General features: G+C 40.9%; 1 long non-coding RNA gene across 2 annotated transcripts in view; it reads left to right on the forward strand.

The window, feature by feature from the left end:
- Positions 1 to 5,992: 5,992 nt before the first annotated feature.
- The window catches only part of LOC103876146, a 33,474-nt gene continuing 24,727 nt past the window's right edge, over positions 5,993 to 14,739 (forward strand). The window contains exons 1-2 of one of the 2 annotated variants that reach the window (XR_635244.3): positions 5,993 to 6,172; positions 12,352 to 12,468. This is a non-coding gene — a long non-coding RNA (uncharacterized LOC103876146). Of the gene's footprint in view, positions 6,173 to 7,417; positions 7,934 to 12,351; positions 12,469 to 14,739 lie in introns of those variants that run through there. The other variant, XR_635242.3, reaches the window with a different exon arrangement.

Here is a 14,739-nt window from a genome sequence, read left to right on the forward strand (position 1 = left end):
TGGCAATATCAAGTTCAGGTGAATTTTTTCCCCCTAGGAATTGGTTAACCAGTCTGTGTCTCAGATTCTTCAACTAAACCTTGGGGATAAGGTGTTAGGCCATTCTTGCATTGCTATAAATTAATACCTGAGAATGGGTAATTTATAAAGAAAAGAGGTTTAATTGGCTCACGGCTCTGCGGGTTGTACAGGAAGCATGGCACTGCCATCTGCTCAGCTTCTGGACAGGCCTTCAGGCTTTTACTCATGGCAAAGCGGGGGCATGCACTTCACATGACAAAAGCAAGTGCAAGAGAGAGAAAGGGGAGATGCCACACGCTTTTAAAAAAACAGATCTTGTGTGAATTGAACTCACTCATTATCAAGGGGATGGCGCTAACCCATTGGTGAGGGGTCCAACCCCGTGATCCAAACACCTCCCACCAGGCCACCTCCAACACCGAGGATTACGTTTCAGCATGAGATTTGGCAGGGACACAGATCCAAATTATATCCGTTAATGATAGTACTTACCTCAGTTAATGACAGTACTTACCTCTGAGTGCTGCTAGGGAAAGAAAATGAATTAATTTCCATAAAGCATTTGGGGAGACAATGGAAGATATTGGGTAAGAATGAGGACTTTGCAGCCAGAGGCCTAACTAAGTATGACTCCCACCTTCACCAGCCTTTAGAGATGTGATCTTGGGTTGTGACCCTCTCAGCTTCTCTGAGCGTCAAAACTCCTTATTTTTGAATTGGGGAAGTGAGAGCACCTCTATTTCATCAAGTCACGGTAGGAGTGAAATGTCAGGCATGCAAACAGTGAGGGACAGTGCACAGAAGTGGTTGGTTTTTGATGTGGCTATTTGGATATTATTGAAGGGGTTGATAGCACTCTTTCCCATTGTCCCTTTCTTGGGTCATGGCCCTTCCTATTCCTTCTACTAATCCACACAGTGTGAAAAGCAAACTGTGCAATGTCTTACCTAAGATCTCCTGACTCCTCCTCTAGCATGTTTTACTCTGGGCCCTCGACAAGCATTAACCTGCTCATCTGTGTCCATGCGAGAGCAGGAAACTGCTCTTCTGTTTAAAAGAAGCTTTTGTCCGTTCAGTGGGCTGTGTGTGACGTGGTTCATATTTTAACACTGAAATGAGAGGTTTATTGTTTGTGAAAGATCCCAATGGGGTATTGCTCTGAAAATAAGTTTCTAGTCATGGTTGATACGACTCCACCCTGGGCTAGGCAGCATAGCGTCTTCTTCAATGAAGAGTGCAGGTTTTAGAGACGTTGCCTCGGTTGAAATCCAGCTTCCATCATTTGCAAGCTACGCTATTCATGTGTATTTCTTCATCCCTTAATCCTCTGTTTCCACAATGAAGATCTTAAATAATTGCACACCCCTCAAACAATGATTGAGTTTTAAATGGATGAATAAATATCATACGTCAGTGCCTAGGGTAGGATAAATAGTCACTGAAACAAAGCAACACTCCTTATAAAATGGCTAAGTGTTAAGTGGACTTACTGTGTTCAAACAGACTTTGTTTAATAAGTGGCCAAAATTGGACATCGAGTAAAAATTACTTAAAATTGCAATTAAAATTGCAATGAGGAGGTTCTATTTCAGCCAAGATGTAATAACAGGGAATGGAATTACCCTCCCACCAGAAACAAACCAAACCAAACAAAGTATAAATAGTCACTGAAAGACAAGAAAAAAGCAAGGCAGGCCCTACAACTGGAAACTCTATCCCTGTAGTAAGCTGGACAATTGTAGGGCCTGCCTTGCTTTTTTCTCATCTTTCAGGAGCCAACATCCTCTTTTGCCTGATGCCCAGTGTCTTGCAAACAGCTGTTTCATATACGTTTTAGAAGCAGCGGTTTTATAAAAGCAGAAATGGGAGCTTGCTCTTCTCTAAGTTGGTGGGAGGAGGGGAATCACCTTACGGGCAAGTTCTGACCTGGTCTCCTAGCAATGTGGTCTTCAGCATCCTTGGAAACAGCCAGGAAGAAGTGACTATACTCCCAAGACAGCCAGATTTGGGGGGAGATTTTGATGAGAACAGCAAAGTGAGGACAACGAAGACTCTTCTCCCACTACAGCGGCTTGGTGGCTCAGGTGTTGAGCTTGTGGGACGTCGCTTCTGTACGGCAGCGATCGTGGAGGCTCAGCCTCCCTCCTTCAGAATTGTTCCTCCCTCTTCCATCCTTCCTGAAGTTTCTCAGCTTTTGAGCACTTGCACTATGCCAGGCACTGAGGTAAGCACTTTATACTTACATTTTTACTTCTGATATTTTCTTCATAATGGTGTTTTTAGACCCAGAACCGAGGGGAAACACGTTGCCTGAGGTCACCCAGTTGGTGGGGAGGCAGACTGAGAGGAGTTCTTGTGGTCTATCCCAATCCCACGCTCCTCTTTGCTGCCAGACTGTGGGGCTGGACAGGGGGTTCCCAGAGTCATCACCACTTTTCAGTGATCTGAGACAGAGTGGGACAGAGGAGGTTGGGACTGGGGCCACCTGCCTGTCTGTCCCCAGATGCCTCCCTGGCTTCCTTTGGTCTTGCTCTCAGAACCCGGAGAGGCCCAGGGTTGCACCATATGTTCAGTGCTTCTTTTCTTTCCTCTGGGCCAATGCGCTGCAAGGAGAGTGCCTATTCCCCTCCCAATTCCTCCCCCAAGCCCCCCTTTCCTACTCCTGTGAGGCTCACTCTGAAGAGAAAGACATCTTACATGTGTCCAGCACTACTTAACATGATGCATTGGTGAGCACACAAGTGGGATGTGACAGAAGAGGGTGCTTGGTGAACAAGACCTCTTTCGGATCCTCCTGCCTCCTGTGACCACCCCCATTCCTATCCCCAGTCACACCAACCCAAACCTATGTTCTCTGCAATAGCAAGGCCTCATTCTCACCTCTGGGCAGCCTGCGGTCCTTGTCCCTGGCTGAAGACTAAAGAGGACTGAAGGAATGGAGGCCAGGGCCAGAGATGCTTCTTCCCTGGAAGCAGCATTTTTCCTGCACCCAAGCAAGAGTCCCTGTGGCCTTGCAGGGCTCTTAAGAGAAGCACCTTTTGGGTTCCCACAAGGGGGTGACTAATTCCTCATCCTTTCTCCCCACCAACAAAAAATGGAGCAGAGAATAATTTTCAGTTCCCTGCAGTGGCCTCTAGGAGTGACTGCTATATCCTCTCTGGGGGCGTCTGAGCTGGGATGGAGAGTCCCGTGACTGAACAGGAGCCCTGACCCTGGGGGTCTCACACCCCTCAATCAAGGGGAAACACATCTCCTGGCTTGGTGGCAACCATAGCCATGGCTTGCTTCCATTCATTGCTGGGGTCTGCGTGTTTCCTAAACAAAGGAATGAACACACAAGACAACACAAGACAAGACAAACATGGCGGCCGCCTCGAATGGCGTGCTCTGCTTTATTTTATACAGTCGTTTGTGAAATCTTGCCAAGTCACAAGACACATTGTTGTTTTTCTGACCTTTCCCTGACTTTCTGGATTTTCAAGATGTTTACACATAAACAAGCCCCCAGGGTCTGCTGTTTGCAGCTGGCTCCTTTGTCCTCCCTGTTTACAGGGAAGGAACGCCCTGCTTTGTTTGCAAGAGCAGGACTTATCGGAATGTCTTGTTTGCGAGCACATAGTCCTCTACATTCATTCATACCTTAGGTTAAACCCCATGGCTCTCCACCAGGTCCTGAGCTTCAACTTCTCTTCATATGTCTATCCTCTCTGTCTTTAGAGTCTTCTCTCTCCACCCCAACTCTTCTTTGCCCTCCTTTCTCCATTTTTGTCTCTGCTCCTCTTTCCTCATCTTCCTGGTTCTCTTTCATTCTAATCTCCTTGCCATGTCCCATGAGAGGACTTTGATTATCTTCCTCCATGCCTGTCCCATCACTGAAAACACTATACCTGATCTTTTTTTCATATGATTGTTGGCCACATGTATGTCTTCTTTTGAAAAGTGTCTGTTTGTGTCCTTTGCCCACTCTTTATGGGGTTGTTGGTTTTCTTCTCATACATTTGTTTAAGTTCCTTATAGATGTGGATATTAGATCTTTGTCAGATGCATAGTTTGGGAAAATTGTCTTCCATTCTGTAGGTTGTCTGTTTATTTTGTTGATAGTTTATTTTGTTGTGCAGGAGCTCTTTGAGATGCCATCACACACCTGTCAGAATGGCTACGACTAAAAAGTCAAAAAATAACAAATACTGGTGAGGTTGTGGAGAAAAAGAAACTCTTATACACTGTTGGTGGAGTGCAAATTAGTTCCACTATTAAGGAAGACAGTGTGGCAATTCCTCAAAGACCTAAAGACAGAAATACAATTTGAGCCAGCAATCCCATTACGGGTATATACCCAAAGAAATATAAATCATTCTATTATGAAGACATATACACGCATATGTTCACTGCAACACTATTCACAGTAGCAAAGATATGGAATCAACCTAAATGCCCATCAATGATAGAATGGATAAACAAAATGTGGGACATATACACCATGGAATACTATGCAACCATAAAAAAGAGAATGAGATTGTGTCCTTTGCAGGGACATGGGTGGAGCTGGAGGCTATTATCCTGAGCAAACTAACACAGAAACAGAAAACCAAATACCATATGTTCTCACTTATAAGTGGGAGCTAAATGATGAGAACACATGGACATATGGAGGGGAACAACAGACACTGGGGCCTGTCAGAGGGTGGAGGGTGGGTAGAGGGAGAGGATCAAAAAAAATAACTAATGGGTAGTAGGCTTAATACGTGGGTGATGAAGTAATTTGTACAATAAAACCCCATGGCACAAGTTTACTTATGTAACAAACCTACACATGCACCCCTGAATTTAAAATAAAAGTTAAAAAAAAAAGACAACACTATACCTGAAATCTGTTTCCCTTCACTCCCCTCTAGTAATGTCTAGACAGCAGAGCTAACATGCCTCTTAATTGAGATGAGGGTGCACTTTGGGAATCTTGTCTCCCAGGACAGGTTTCTTTCTCCTCCTCCATCTAAATTCAAGACTCTTTACTACAATGTCATGACCATGTGTTGGGTTTTTCCTGTGTAAATATGATACCTGGCCCCAGGATACTTTGATGATAAAGATCTTGCAGTTTGGCAGGAAGAGCCCCAGCGCAGAGGCCATGCATGGAGACAGACCTGGGAAACAAGACCTAGGCCCAAGGGAATCAACTCCTGGAGGTCAAGATGCAACAGCTCAGATCTCTGGATGACATCAAGGGCTAACAGGAACAGAGCAGAGGCTGTGCTGGTGTCTGAGCTAAAGTCATACACCTGTACCAGGGGTTTTGGCAATTTAGCCTATGATGGGCTCCACTTGGAGACTCTTAAATGAACAGCAGAACAGCACTCAGCTCAGAGAATTGAGACCTTGTGAGAGAGACAAGGCATAGAATCTAAGATCTGTAAAGCCTATGTGCGGAGACCTGCCCAACTATGAGATATCTGGTTTTCCAAAGAAGCCTCCCAGAGAAAACAGGTACTGACATTGGGCTGGGGCTCTCATCCTCCCATTTGGATTATTCTTGGTATCCCATGAATATTCAAAATAACTTTTTTGATATTGTATATGGGAACAGGCAGTTGAGCTTCCATTCAATTGAGCTTCTCAGCCAAATCAACTTTCACACCTCCAATGCTATTATTAAAGCATTACTAAATGCCGTAATAATTAGCATTCATCAACTGCCTAATAAATGCCACATTTTAAAAATGTATCTAAATTTTTAGGTTAATTCTTACAAGATCTCTATGAATTAAAGAATAATATCATCCCCATTTAGCAGATGAGAAAATGCGGCAGGGATCTGTAGGGGGGTGGGCAGCAGGGAAACCTCTGCTTTATGTAGTCATTTGAAGACCCTGGTCTTTCTGCATTATAGCCCCATAACACACAGCTGCTATGGTCACCCTGGAATCCTGAATCTTGCAGAAGATTCTACTGCCAGTCTTACATCATTTTCACTGGTCAGAACCCAATCACATGATCTCAACCTAACTGCAAGGGATGCTAGGCAATGTAGTCCAGTCATGTGGCTAGCAGGAAAATGAAAGGGGCTTGGTGAAAATTTGCTCTAGGTCCCAGACTTGGCAAATGATACCAGATTTTTTTCCTTCTAAGCCCACACTCTTAACTACTGTACTCTGTAAGTTCTGATTGTTGAAAATTTCATATTAAACATGGTAATTTTGCTAGGATATTTCCCCAGTGACTCCTCTATGATAGACAACATAAGGTTGGCTATCCTGTGGTGTTCATATAGGGCACATTTATGTAAAATCCACGTGTTCCACTGTTGCTGACTCCCTCTATTCTCAGTTTATATTTTCTTATTCTGTATGCTCATGGTTTTGTGGATACTCCTCTTCTAACATTGTCCTTTATCTCTCACCTATTTTGAAGACTCTCAGGTAATTTTATTGTTCCTTTCAGAGCACAGTATGGGTGCCTCATCTCAAAGATTCCACAGGATGATAGCTTACCAGGAGGCAGATGAAATGGAGAAAACACAGCTTATTTCTATCTGAAAATGAGAGCCTCTCATGGAGAAGGCTGCCCTCGATGTTGGCATGTCTTGTCTCATCTTGTATTAGTCCAGCTCTGCTCCTCAGTGATGACCCTCTCAGAAACATCCCCTTTCTAGGAGGTGTGGGTCCCTCATTATGGAACTATTAGGACTTTGTGGGTTACACACGAAACTCTGCCCCCAAAAGTTGAAGAAACCAGTAGCTTACAGAAATTCTTGAGGTTGTGGGATGGCAGATAAGAAAAGAAACAACTTGCTAAAGCACTGAAACTTTGCTTATGAGATAAAAGACCTGACTGAAATCAGCTGGAACTGGTATGGATGACTGGAGTTTGTACAGGACGAGCCTACTGACATCACAGCCTGAATTTTCACTGCATGTTTCATACTAACTTCCCCTGCAATTGCACATGAGTTAGTGCAAAAAGATAACTGTACATGCCCAAGGACTTTCCAGACCTCCCCTTTCCTTCCATCAATTACCTACTAATCTCAGAATCCACCCCGTGAACCTTTCCCAATAGAAACTAGCACAGGTTTGACCTTCACTCCTGTCTCCTTGTGAGTCAACTTGCAGTATAAAGCTTTCCTTTTCTCAGAAACCCAGTGTCATAGTACAGGCTTCCAGCACATTGGACAGTGAGCCCCGTTTGCAGGATAACATACATGGGCACCGTTCTCTCTCCCCTCTATTTCTTGCTGCCTCTGTTAGTCACAGTCTTTTCACTGCTGTGACAACCCCCAGCTGCCAGTGGTTTTCATTGTAAACATTTATTTATTCTTTGCATTACAATCCCAAGTGTGGGGGGCAGTGGGGAAACCTCTGCCTTATGTAGTTATTTGAAGATCCTGGTCTTTCTGCATTATGACCCCATAACACACAGCTGCTATGGTCACCCTGGAATCTGGAACCTTGCAGAAAGTTCTACTGCCAGGCTCACATCATTTTTATTGGCTGGAGCCCAGTCACATGACCCCAACTTAACTGCAAGGAATGCTGGGCAATATAGTCCAGTAGTGTGGCTAGCAGGAAAATTAAAGGGGTTTGGTGAATCCATTGTTCCTGCCATCACCAGACTAAAGACCTGCTGTCTCATCCAGTAATTATTGTACTCCCTTGTCTCAATTAAGCATCTTTAGCCATGAATGGTTCATCTTATGGGTAGATGTGACTGTGACTCCTTAGAGTAAGGATCAGTGGACCATGGCCTCTGAGCCAACTCCAAACAGCTGCCTGTTTTTGTCATGTCCAGCAGTCAGGGATTGAGTGGGCAAGCACTGTGGGCTGCAGACACCAAGCTCCACCCTGATTCCCCCTCCACTCCCAGAGGTTCCACCCAGCTGGCAGGCTCACAGCACTGCAGCCCAGCATCCGAAGTGGTGAGTAACATGGCAATAGCAGATGGGGTGGAGAAGTCAGGAGTTTTCTTTCTTGTACTTTTATTATATCCTCAGTTCTGCCTCTTCTTCCACAAAGTCTAACATATGCACCATCTGGTCCTCTATGGGAAAGTGTTTCTGCACTTCTGTCCTACAGAGACAATTCCCACCTTTGGAAATTGGAAACTCTTACCTTTATTTTGTTGACTAGTTTCCCACCTCGAAGTTTGTCCTGAGGTAAAGTGTGGGAATGTCAGAGGCTTCTGTAGAAATCCCTAGTCCACTTTTACTGACAAATCAAATGAATAGTTTCAGTCCTGTTTGTTTGGGCACTATTGGTAACTGCCTGATTGAAACTGTGCTTCTATTAATCCAGGCTCCCTGGAACAAAAAAAAAATCATATAATCAATGCAATTAATTTTAATTTTATCACACGCACATACAGCCATCTAACTACCAGAATAAATAATATTCATTGAAAGCATTCAGGAGTAGAAAAGGAGAAACACCCACAGCAAAATTTACATGGTTTAATTTAAATTTACATAAAGACTAATTAGTTTCTCACATTTCTTAATGGTTGGAACAAAAAGAGGGAAGAAGGGGCAAAAAAATAATTGCTTCAGTTAATGTGTGAATAGTTGGTGTTTCATTTCAGAATGACTTGTACAAATTTAGGGGATGGTGAGAAATGGTAATATTAAAAAAATTGAGAAGGGAACCTTATCTTCATCCACACATTTGGAAATGCAGACTCCAGTTACTATTCTCATAATTATCACCAGTATTTAGTGTTTATCAGATCCCAGTGAAGGGACAGGCAAAAGAAAGAAGTCGCTCTTATAATAGTAACTACATGAAGTGTGGTATTTTATTGAGCCAGGTGAGTCTGAAGAGAGAGAGAGAGATATATATATATATATATTTCCCACTAGAAACTATCTATCTGTCTATCTATCTATCTATCTATCTATCTATCTATCTATCTATCTATCTATCTATGTATCTATCCATCCATCCCTCCATCCCTCTGTCCATCTGTCCATCCAACTGTGCATCCATCTATCTATCTATCTATCTATCTATCTATCTATCTATCTATCTATCTATCTATCTATCTAATCTATCTATCTATCTATCTATCTATCTATCTATCTATCTATCTATCTATCTATGTATCTATCCATCCATCCCTCCATCCCTCTGTCCATCTGTCCATCCAACCGTCCGTCCGTCCGTCCGTCCATCCATCCATCCATCCATCCATCCATCCATCCATCCATCCATCCATCTATCTATCTATCTATCTATCTATCTATCTATCTATCTATCTATCTATCTTTTCCAACCTGCAACAGGAAGGCTGAGTTGAAGGGCCTTTTGCAGATCAGATCAGGATAGAATCAACCCCAGTGTATGGTTCTTAGTTCATTTTCATCCCTCTCTCCTTTCTGTCCTTGTTTTCTTTTCTTTATTCTTTTAAAACAATTTAAAACACAGGCAGCCATGGGTTTGGTTGATCCTACTCCTAAGTTTATGGTCCTATCACGATTGTTCCTGCCAGGCCCTCTCATTTTCTCCCTTCTCTCATCTACCATTACCCCTTCCTTGCGGAGGTGCCCATGTGCTTGACGTATGCCCTTGTGTGGTATCTTTGAATCTTTGCATAGTGTATAATTACAGGTTGTGTATGCATGTGTTTTAAATTCACAAATATTGTACTGCGGTCTAGATCTATATTCCCCTTAGTATTATATTTTGAAGATCCTCTGTGCTTCTCTTGGCAGCTCTGGTTTATTGTTCCTTTTGGTTTCCATGAATGAGCTTCTGTTTCCTGCTCCTCTCTTTCCACCTACCCTCCCAGAGTGGTCCGTGTCCCAGTAGCAGCTCATTCCACTTTGTTAGTATGAGTTGTTGCCTTGAAGGGTGGCTTCAGTGCATAGAGAAGATTATCTGTGGCTCCTTGCCTTTTAAATTACTAATCAAAATATTCAAGTAAATAAAATGCCAAACTTAAGATTTTCCATAAGTCATTATGTTCAACTTACAAGTTTAATATTTTATTTGCAAATCTATTTCAATATTTATAAGACAATTTTGAAAGCCTTAACTAAATTTCTTTAAATATTTTAAACAGTATTTGTAAATTGAATATATCCACTCTCTTTTAAAGCAATTCATATGCTAGTTAATAAGCAAAACTATCTTAAGCATTTAAACAAGCCCAGAAATATAATAAATAAATGTTATTTTTACATTCTATTATTGTTTTTGTATTTAGATTAATTTCTTATACTTTTCAACTTAAAGACAAAAGTCAAAAATTGATTTCTAAATTGCATTTTAACTGGAAAAGAATGATGAATCTGTAATCTAATAAGACAAATTGTCTTAACAATTACAAATGTTTTAAGTACCAAAAACTTCCCCAATTGCTTCTTACCTTAGCAAATAAATACAATATACAAATTTGATATAATTCATCATCTGTTTTGTTGATTCTAAATTTTCCTGAGCTTAAAGAGATACTAAGGAAATCATTTTAATATTTCCAGAAAATTGGAATTACTATACCAGACATATTGGAATTTATTCTTCAAAAATTGTACAAGTTACCTCCTCAGTGGGATTCAATTAGCTAAAGATTAGAGATTTTCAGCTGGGAGCAGCTCTGGAGCAGCAGATACACTGGGTGATTTTTCTCACCCCATGGACTGCCTTGTTCGGCCTTTTCAAGTGTTTTATTTGTCCCTGTTTCAAAGCGCAATGACCTTACAGCCCAGCACCTTGGATTCCAGTCCCACATTGCCCAGTTCTGATTGGAGTCAGACCTCCTGCTCAGTTGCTTTAGCCCTTGGTGAGACTGATGCATTAGCTACTGATTTTGTTCTGCATGTTTTCCATATTCTTCCTTCCTGGCAGGGACACTGATCTTCCAGACATTATGAGATACACACACATTGGCATTCTGCACACTTCTTGTGTTTCTGTCTGGCTCTTTCGTTTTAGGGACTAATGCTCTCAAGGACACACACCTTCCAGTATTCCTGCCTCAACGCTCAATCAATTGAATTGGCTCCGCTGAGGTCATCCTACTCCACCTTTACTGACATATCAAATAAATATTTCAGTCCTGTTTGGGCACTGTTGATAATTGCCTGATTGAAACTGGACTTCTATTAATCCAGGCCCTCTGGGACAAAAAAATCATACAATTGATGTAATTAATTTTAATTTCGTTGCATGCACATATAGCCATATCATTACTAGAATAAAAAACAGTCATTCAGTGCATTCAGGAGTAGAAAATGAGGAACACTCACAACAAAATTGACGTGGTTTTGTTTAAATATACATAAAGACTTTGAAAAAACTTTTAGGCTTTTGAACATTCAGTACCAAATTCAGTTCCACAGTCATTAAATTTCCTTAGAGAAATTAAATGACATTTTAAAATGGCTGTTCTTGTCTTATTACTTAATAAATCCTAAATAATAGACAGAATACATAAAATGTCAGTTATTATAAAACATATTACTATAGTTCCGTTTCAACATATTCTAAAACATCATACAATTGATATCATTAATTTTGTCACACATACATACAGCCATGTAATTAACAGAATAAGTAAAATTCTCTCTCTCTCTCACACCCACACACACACTTAGATAGAGACACACACAAATGCCACATACTTATTTCAATAAAAATATGTTATTATAGTCTCCCTTTTGAATCCTTTTTTCCTTTGAATATAATTAACTCACCACCTTTCATTAACTCAACTTATTTCAATAATTCATTGCTGTGAGTTCTGTTTTTAAAGCTTTGAACAACTGGGCTCCTAAAAGCCCTTTATTAAATTTCTCTGCTCCTTTAGCATTTCTTTTGAAATTTAAAATGCATTCTTGCTTTCCAGCAATGTCGGCAAGTTGGTACCACCTTCTGAATTTATTTTTGCCCCAAGACTTGGAACAAGTCAGTCTCCAACGAGTCCTGGATTCTTCCAGCTGAGTTAGTTTTAGAGACCAGGATCTCAGGATCCAATGGGCATTGACGGTTGTCCAATGGGTTGCTATTATTTTTTGGCAATGTTTAGATATTGATTTTGGTTAAAGGTTGACCTTGATAACTCAGATTTAAGATACTAGATTTATACCCAACTCTTCTTTATTTCTTGCGGTTTTCTCAGCCACCAAGCCTCTCTCTGACTTCAGCTGCCATCTCCTTACTCCGGCATGGTTCCCGGGCCTCTGCCTGCCTTCTGCATAAGCCTGTTCCCTGAGGGCTGTCTTGTTTTTTGGTTGATTAGTTGGTTGGTTGTTTTTTTATCTCAGCCAACTGGTCTTCTCAATCTACACACTCTCTTTTGATATCTCACCCACTTTTATACTTTTTTGTTTGTTTGTTCCAGGTACTGTCCTTAGGCTGATGACTGCCACATCTTTCCCTGGGCCAAAACGTTCCTCTGAGATTCAGATGTGTGTCAACAACTGGAGAGCAGGCTTGGAATTTAAAAATCAAGTTTTCAGTAAGTTGAGATGTTTTGCTTCACATACACAAATTATCACTTTGACAGAAATATTTTGCTTACTCAAACGTTTGTATTGCTAGAAAAAGAGATTTTTTTAAACCCCAGTAAAGTCAAGAAGAAAGAAAAGAAGGAAGGAAGGAAGGAAGCATTTAGTAGGATGACCCACTAAAACACCATTTCAATGCACTTTCCAATGAGAAAAATTGACACTGAAATTGGAGTATTTGGTTACAGAGGAAGCCACAGATCCAAATTCAAACTTGATAAAGTGTTTTTTGGGCAAACGACTTAAACTCTCTAATCTTCAGTTTTCTTTCCTACAAAGTGATGATGCTAACATATGTGAAGTTATAAAACAAGTATGAATAAACCTAACAAAACACCCGGCCCTTAGAAAGCATGCAACCCACCTTTGCTAAGGTAATTAGGGAATGAATTCATTGTTGACATACACCTAGAAAGTGGGTGTTACTCGACTAGAACACCCTCTTCATTTGTTTTTGCTTTTTGTTTTTGTTTTAATTTTATTTCTCTTGCTCTACAGTTGGCTTTCTCTTTTTTTATTATTATACTTTAAGTCCTAGGGTACATGTGCACAATGTGCAGGTTTGTTACATATGTATACATGTGCCATGTTGGTGTGCTGCACCCATTAACTCATCATTTACATTAGGTATATCTCCTAATGCCATCCCTCCCACCTCCCTGCTCCCTACAACAGGCCCCGGTGTGTGATGTTCCCCTTCCTGTGTCCAAGTGTTCTCGTTGTTCAATTCCCACCTATGAGTGAGAACACGCAGTGTTTGGTTTTCTGTTCTTGAGACAGTTTGCTTAGAATGATGGTTTCCAGCTGCATCCATGTCCCTACAAAGGACATGAACTCATTCTTTTTTATGGCTGCATAGTATTCCATGGTGTATATGTGCCACAATTTCTTAATCCAGTCTGTCATTGATGGACATTTGGGTTGATTCCAAGTCTTTGCTATTGTGAATAGTGCCACAATAAACATACATGTGCATGTGTCTTTATAGCAGCATGATTTATAATCCTTTGGGTATATACCCAGTAATGGGATTGCTGGGTCAAATGGTATTTCTAGTTCTAGATCCTTGAGGAATTGCCACACTGGAAGACCCTTTTTATAACCGGATGTTGCTCTGATGAGTTTAAAGCCTTAAGTGGCCGTTAAGAAAGATTGGTGATGAGATGTAATTAAATGTGAATGGCATTTTTTATAGTCCAAAGTGTAAAGGCTGCATTACTTATGATTCACTCAAAACAGTACATTTAATCAGTGTACTTTAGCCCCTAAAATATTATAAATGCAAAATATTTCTTTTATGTATGCTGACAAGGCTAAATATTGGAAAAATGGTTTTTAAAATCAGAGTTTACCCACATAATTAGTTTTTATTTTTATTTTTCATGATCACATAAATAATAGTCTGGGTACTACTAAGTGATTAAAATTAAAACTAGAACATCTCTGTAATTAGACCCATTGTTCTGCCTTTCCACTGCTTTCCAGACCTTTAAAGGATACAGTTCTAGGAAAAATAGTAGGAAGCACTAATTTTTCCAGTGAGTAGTGAATATATGAAAACATATTGTCTTCAAAGTTTGTACTGCTAAGGTTTGAATTTAGCAAAATAGGGATTTAGATAAATGAATGAGGATATGCAAGGAAATGTCCTTAAATGCATTTCAGAAAACATTTAAGAAGTTTGTTTCAAGAATGTTCTACTGGCGAGTCCTCAGCTTCTTGCTGTGACTGCAGTCTAAGGCTGCACTAGACACTGTCAACATGTCAAGATCCATGGAACATGTGATATTCATGGAATAATAGAAGTGAATGTCAGATTTAAACTTCAATCAATAGCCAGTATCAATCCTCATGGATATTTCTGAGAAGAGAAAATTTCTACTTTCTCTGTGAGGGTAGTAAAAGGTCACCTTTTTCTGAATGAGAAAAAATAAATTCCCAGTGGGATTTCTGAATTTTCAGTGGAGGGGCTTCTATATACCTCTTTCTGCTTGCTTTGACTTTGGCCATGTGGAAGAGAGATGAGGCAGCACTTCCAGGAGATCCTTCAATCAACCTGTGGTAATGTTGCAGCTAAATGTGAAGCCTTGCACCAGTGTGTGTGTGGGGTTGTTGGTGGGGGGCAGTTTGGCAAAAGCTCAGAGAGGGGCAGGTGATACAAACGCCTGTGTCTCTGAGGGAAAAGGTACGGCAGGCAAATGTGAGCAGAGATTCTGGGTAGT

This window comes from Papio anubis, chromosome 9, assembly GCF_008728515.1.
Source record: "Papio anubis isolate 15944 chromosome 9, Panubis1.0, whole genome shotgun sequence".
Lineage (NCBI taxonomy): Eukaryota > Metazoa > Chordata > Mammalia > Primates > Cercopithecidae > Papio > Papio anubis.